General features: G+C 36.1%; 1 long non-coding RNA gene across 1 annotated transcript; it reads left to right on the top strand.

Moving 5' to 3' along the window:
* The first annotated feature begins 2,921 nt into the window (after positions 1–2,921).
* On the top strand, positions 2,922–5,684 carry LOC124234002 (uncharacterized). Its single transcript, XR_006887199.1, has 2 exons — positions 2,922–3,141; positions 4,571–5,684. It is a non-coding gene; the product is annotated as an uncharacterized LOC124234002 (long non-coding RNA).
* The last annotated feature ends 1,298 nt before the right edge of the window (positions 5,685–6,982 follow it).

The raw sequence follows: 6,982 nt of genomic DNA on the forward strand, positions 1-6,982 counted from the left end.
GGAGAGGGACTATTGATCGGAAAAATGAGGAAGAGGGAGGCGTCAAGGATGCTTGCTACATTTCTGGCTCATATGTCTCTGTATATAGTGGTGTCATCACGAAGGTACTTAGGCAACACTGAAGCAGGACAAGGTTACAGAGAGACGATTATGAGGTTGGATTTGACCTTAGAGTTCAAGGTGACTTAGTAGTATCCAAAAGAAGGTATTTGGAAACACAAGTCTAAAGCTCAAAGAAGAAATCTGGCAAAAAATATCAATGATATTAATTTTGGCCATCGTCATTGTATAGAACATGGCTGAAACTATGAACGTGGATTAAATTGGGGGTGGGAAGAGAGGAGATAACGGGTGAGGCAAGAAGGCAGGGAGCGAGAAGGAGGGAGAGAGTGAGAAGAAAATAGGAACTAGAATCAATTACTGAGAGACCTTAAGGTATAAAGTTTGAGTAGAGAGGAACGAGCCCACCAAGGAAACAGCAAAGGAGAAATCAGAGATGTAGAAAGGAAACAAGGAGTGTGCAGTGACCTTGAAGCCAAGCAGATGTGTCAGGAATGATCTTCATGATCCTTTTCAGATATTTAGCTGCTGAGAAGTCCAGTAAAAAAGAGGAAGTTAAATGTCCATTACATCCAGAGACGTGAAGTGTCGTATGAGGTCCAGTAAACCAGAGTGGAATGGGTTGGGGAATAAATTGGTGAATCCTGAATATATATCAGCAGCCCAGACATGTATAGAATGTAACTGTCTTTTATATACCTACTTTTGTATCTAATATTTGGGCTTCAAACTAATCATGTCCAAAATAGAGCTTATTACCTCCCAACAAAAGCTGCTCCTCCTCCCAGGAATTGCACTGTGATTCAAGTGACCTAAATCAGAAAGCAGGCTCCTACTTCACACCTCCTTCACCTTGCATCTTCGTTTCTTTAATCAATTACTGAGTTACATGTATTCTTTTTGAAACTTTTGAGGGAGACACAACTTATCTCCCTCCTTTTGCCTCTTCCCTAGTCAGGTCACCACCATCTTTTGCTTACTTTCTATGGCAGCCTTCCTAATTGGTCCACCTACCTGAAATCTCACCTCACTTTTGTTTATTCTCATTCTTCACCCAGTTATCATCTCAAAATGCAAATCTGATTCCTTCCCTATTTTCAAATTTGAGTTCCTCCATAAGAATGTACTCACCAAAAAAAGCATTCATAAACAAAAGAACGTACAGAAAATTTGGACAAAGAGACCAACCCCAGAGTAAACTATGCAAAATCTCTTGAATATTTCTCTGTTCTGCCATCGATATACTATCACCAGGTATCACCTTTCTCTTACCTTCCACCAAGTAGCCCCTTGTTTATGTATTTTTGATGTCGATTTTTTCACAGCCCTTCAATTTTTTGTTGTTGTTACCATATAATAGAAAGAGAATCTTCCTTCCAATTCTCCCGTCAGTGAAGATAGATCTTAGTCTGGGGCTGGCCCCGTGGGCGAGTGGTTAAGTTCGCGCGCTCTGCTGCAGGCGGCCCAGTGTTTCGTTGGTTCAAATCCTGGGCGCGGACATGGCACTGTTCATCAAACCACGCTGAGGCAGCGTCCCACATGCCACAACTAGAAGGACCCACAACGAAGAACATACAACTATGTACCGGAGGGGCTTTGGGGAGAAAAAGGAAAAAATAAAATCTTAAAAAAAATTTAAAAAAAAAGATAGATCTTAGTCAACTCAAGTTTTTCTCTTAAAGCTCTTATAGAAAAAGATCGCAATTTTCTCAAACAATGCAGTGGAATTGCTCTCTTTATTTCCTTTTTGGAATGTTCATTGTTACTGTATAGAAGTGCAACTGATTTTTGTGTTGTTTGGATCCTGCAACTTTGCTGAATTTGTTTATTAGTTCTAACAGTATTTCTGTGGAACTTTTAGAGTTTTCTCTTTATAAAATCATGTTGCCTACAAACAGAGATAATTTTATTTCTTCCTTTCCAATCTGGATGCCTTTATTTCTTTTTCTTTCTCAATTACTCTGGCTAGGTCTCCCAGTACTCTATTGAGTACAAGTGGCAAGAAGTGGCATCCTTGCCTTGCTGCTGATCTTAGCAGAATGCCTTTCAGTCTCGCACCATTGACTATGAAAATGTCTTGGATATTGTCAAATGTTTTTTCTGCATCAATTGAGATGATTGTGTATTTTTTCCCCTTCATTCTGTAAATGTGGTGTAGCACATTGATTAATTTTCATATGTTGAAACTTCTTTGCTTTCCAGCAGTAAATCCCACTTAAAAATGGCGTACAATCCTTTCAGTATGTTGTTGAATCTGTTTTGCTAGTAATTTGTTGAGGATTTTTGCATCTTATCTTTCATAAGCGATGTTCTTCTTTAGTTTTCTTTTCTTGCAGTGTCTTTATCTAGCTTTGGTATCAGGATAAATCTGGCCTTATGAAATGTGTTTGCAAGTATGTTCTCCTCTCCAATTTTTTGGAAAAGTGTGAGGATGGTTGCTGCTAGTTCTTTTTCAAATGTGTGGTGAAGTCACCGGCAAAGCCCTCTAGACCAGCGCTCTTCTTTCTTGGGCACATTGTAACTAACTACTTGCTTTATTCTTTCACTCATGAAATTAAAAATTCTTAACAGGCACAGATAGCATACTATTGTTCTCTTAAACGTCTTCAGCGCTTTGCACAGTTTCTGAAAAATACAACGTATTCTAAAAGCGTTGGTTGAAAGAATGAAGGTGAGCTATTGTTATAAAATCAAGCAATAGGAAGCTCTAACAAAGCTGAAAACCAAAGCACGCTTTTTCATAGAAGGATAAATGAAGTTATATATCTTTGTCAAACTTTAGACTTAAAATAAGGCCAGGTATCTTTAGTTTTCCAAAATGTGATAAAGATGTTCAATGGTAACTATATGGTCCTTTTAAACTGAATACTTTCTCATACTCACAATTCCTTCAGGATCTCAGAAGTTCTGTGCTTAAAATCAGCAGTTTTCTTGAGAGACAACTGAATGAAGAGGATGTGGAAGCTGTTGTTAAACAGGCAACATTTGAGAACATGAAGTTTGATCCACAAGCAAATTATGAGCAAATTCTAAAACATGACTTGGGGAGAAGAACAGACAAGGGAAGTTTCTTGCGCAAAGGTGATAAGCAACGGTTTACAGGAGCACAACTGTTGAGAGTTCCATTGAGTCCTTGGCCCCCATGCTAATTAAGGAGTCCTGCCAACATGTCTCTCCAAGTACTGCCATATGGGCCCTTGAAGGAATCAAATATCCTAATTGAAAGTGACCATGAAAAGTGTCCCAGCAAACCCAACAATTCTTTACTACAGAGCCTGACACGTAAACCAGACCAATAAACATTAGATTCTTTCCTTCTAGTCCATGTTACCTAATCTTTAAAATTTGTTCGCAAGTACCGCATGAAGGCCGTGGATCTATGCGACCAGGAGAGTTCCAATTCTTGTTTTCCTTTATTTCTCTTGAACGTTCTAGAAGGAAACAACATAAATTTTATTGTGAAGAACTGAGGTTGTATTACTGTTATTATTTCACGTGGGAGATTTCTTCCTTGTAAAAAGTAGATTGATACTTCATTAACCCAACCTGCTATGAATTGATTTGACAATGTGCAATAAATTTTTATGGTATTCCTAAAACATGCTAGGAGTAGATAAGATTGAGTGTTTTTCCTGATATTGCTTAAGTTCAAAATTTTTTAATTTAATCTTTTTAATGTATACCATTCTAAAGGTAATTTGTACTTCTCTATTTCATATTTTCTTCTCAAATTTATTCATAAATGTATATGATGATGGACATTGATTAAATCTAAATGTGTAAAGATTTTTTGAAATTGATATCTTTAAAAATTATTTTTTCCCTTTGTTATTTACCTTCACTTCTCATTCCTCAGCTAGATCAGATATAAAGCAATTCTCATGCCCATAATAGCTTGCTAACTGTTCCAAATGACAATAATCATGCTTTCATAAGACAATCTGATAGCTGAAGATGTCAAATTATTAATCTTCATTAAAAAATTGGCTTAATGATGGTTTCAAACTTTTATCAAGTGAAACTGCAGCAGTAGCAGCTCTAGGCACCTTCTGTGACCTTCACTTCATTACTGGGAAATCTAGGGTCTCCATTTTTGCATTTGAAAAATGAAGAAATACTTACCTTATAAGGTTGTGTTAAGATTTATGTTACATGGAAGAAGTAATTTGCCAAGTATAGTGCCTGGAATTTAGTAAAATATATTTAATTTTCTAATCTTTTCATATATTTTGTTTTGGTTTTCCTTCCAAAGGAAGGTTGTAATTTAGTGGTTGGTGGAAGTCTACCAGATAAGGAAGTGGACCGTAAGGCTACTTTCAGTGTTACTGTGTTCCCTGAAGTTTGTTTCTTAGCTCCTCCCGTTATAAGGAGAAGTGGGGAATCGAACCCCACGGAGAACTATCAGACATTAGCTTGATTTGGAGAAGAGATTAAAGAGGGCTGCAGGAAACTTTTGCCCTCATGGTGCTACTTCCTCACCCAGATGCTGTTCATGTGCTTATCTCACTAGGTACCATTGGAGACTGGAAACATCACCTGACTGTGGAGCAAAATGAGAGATTTGATAGAATATTCCAAAGGAAGATGAAAGACTTTCCCTTGAAGTTCATCTGGGATCTAAATGAGGAATAGAATTAGTGCAAAATAAACATAGAGAAAATGCACTAACTAGAGAGCATATTTTAATATGCATATTAACTTGTGCTTCTCATCTGTGTTAATTATAAAATTTTATTAATTTAAAAAAATGAGAAAATTAGACTTACAATGGTTGCCATGAGTTGGATGAATACTTTGAAATTTTAAAAGTTAAAATGATTTGGGAGAGAGTCTGAACTGGTTGCCTGTATGATAGAGGGAAAAAACAGAGAGCATGCAACATGAATGGTAAATATCTTCAAAGACTTTTCTGTAGTGTGTATTTTTTCTTTCTCTACGATTAAATTTAGGATCAATCGAACATCAAAATCCCTTTATTCTTGTAATTAAACTTTAATGCTTTGGTTCAAATCAATGTACAGAAATCAGACATAAACACTTGCATCTGTTTAATAATTTACCAGATGGCAAAGTTTGCACTAAAGATCAAGGATCACAAATAGATTAACCATCTAATGGTTAAATCATTAATTATTTAGATGAAGAAATATAGCTGTGTCCACAACATATCATTCACTAAACTAATTTTATATGTATTTATAACTAAGTATTTAAGATAAAATCATTTTGAATAACTAGAAAAATATATATGAATCTGTTAATAATTCCAAAATAGAAAAAACTTTTGAAACATAAAGGCAATATAAGAAACTTTAAAAAAAGGTCATTGTAAATGTAATTAGTTATATTTAAATACTGGAGTGTGGTGGGCTCTTAATCCAATAAAACTGATGTTAGAAGAGAAAAAAGACACAGGATGGAGGCTGTGATGTCACAACAGAAGCTGAGTTTGGAGTGATGCATCTATAAGCCAAAGATGCCAGCAAACTCCAAGAACCTAGAAGTAGCAAGCAATGATTCTCTCCTACAGGTTTCAGAGGGGGCATGGCTTTACTGACATCTTGGTTTTGGACTGCTAGCCTCGACAACTGTGAGACAATAAATTTCTGCTGTTTTCAACCACCTGAATATTGGTATTTTCTTACAGAAGCCTGAGGAAACTAATACAACACTACAACTTAATGAAATAACTGCTGCTCTAAACCAGAACCATTAAGGCAGGTCCTGGAGCTAAACCGAAGGAGTGGGTAAGGTAGCATAGTGCTGATTAGTTCTGATGCATGAGATAAATGTCCAAATACATGTCAGCAATGACTGGAATAACCAGGGAAGATTTATGTCCATTCTTATCACCCCTATTCAGTAGAGTACTGGAAAAGCCTAGCTAGGACAATGAGACAAGCAAGGAGATAAAACGGATATAAACTGGAAAGGAAAAGCAAAGATTGGTTGTGTGCAAATGACACGATGGTCTATGTAAAAAATTCCAAGATATTAGCAGAAAAACTGCTAGAACTAATACGTGAGTTTGGCAAAGTAGCAAAATGTTAATTCTAGACACACAAAAGTCAATCATATTTTTATACACTAGCAAGGAAACATTAAAAATTAAAGACTGAGTACCACATGCAATTGCTCCAAAAAAAAAGAGAAATATTTGATGCACATCTAAGCAAGCATGTACTGAGTCTGCATGTTGATAATCAAAATTTTGTAATTACAGAAATCAAGGAAAACTAAATTAAATGGAGCAATATACCATGTTCATTGATTGCAAGATTCAACTTTGTAAAGATGTCAGTTCTGGCCACGTTAACCTATAAGTTTAATGGAATTCCTGCCAAAATCCAAATAAGATTCTTTGTAGCCATATAAAAGCTAATGCTCAATTTTAAGATTTCCTATGCAGCAACAGTTAATCAAGACAGCATGGTTTTGGCAGAAGAATAGACATATAGACCAATGGAACAGAATAGAGATTCCATATATAGAACTCCACAAGTACGCCAGCTGAATTTTGAGAAAGGAGGAAAGCAATTCCATGGAGAAGGATGGATTTTTCAACAAATGGTGTTCTAATAATTAGACATCATAGGCGAAAACAATGACACTTGACTTAAACCTCATACCTTATAAAATTAAACTCAAAATGTGTTCTGGATCTAAACATACAATGGAAATCTGTAATACTTTTAGAGGAGATATTCATGATCTAGGCATAGGCAAAGAGTTCTTAGTTGACACCAACACCATGATCCATAAAAGAAAGAGATGCTAAATTAAGCTAGATCAAAATAAAGAAAGCTTTTGCACTGCAAATGATCTTGTTAGAAGATGAAATGGGAAGCTACAGACCAAGAAGAAATATCTGCCAATCACATACCTGACAAAGCACTTGTATCCAGAGTGTAGTGAATTCTCT

Source organism: Equus quagga, unplaced genomic scaffold, assembly GCF_021613505.1.
Source record: "Equus quagga isolate Etosha38 unplaced genomic scaffold, UCLA_HA_Equagga_1.0 608_RagTag, whole genome shotgun sequence".
Taxonomy (NCBI): Eukaryota; Metazoa; Chordata; class Mammalia; order Perissodactyla; family Equidae; genus Equus; species Equus quagga.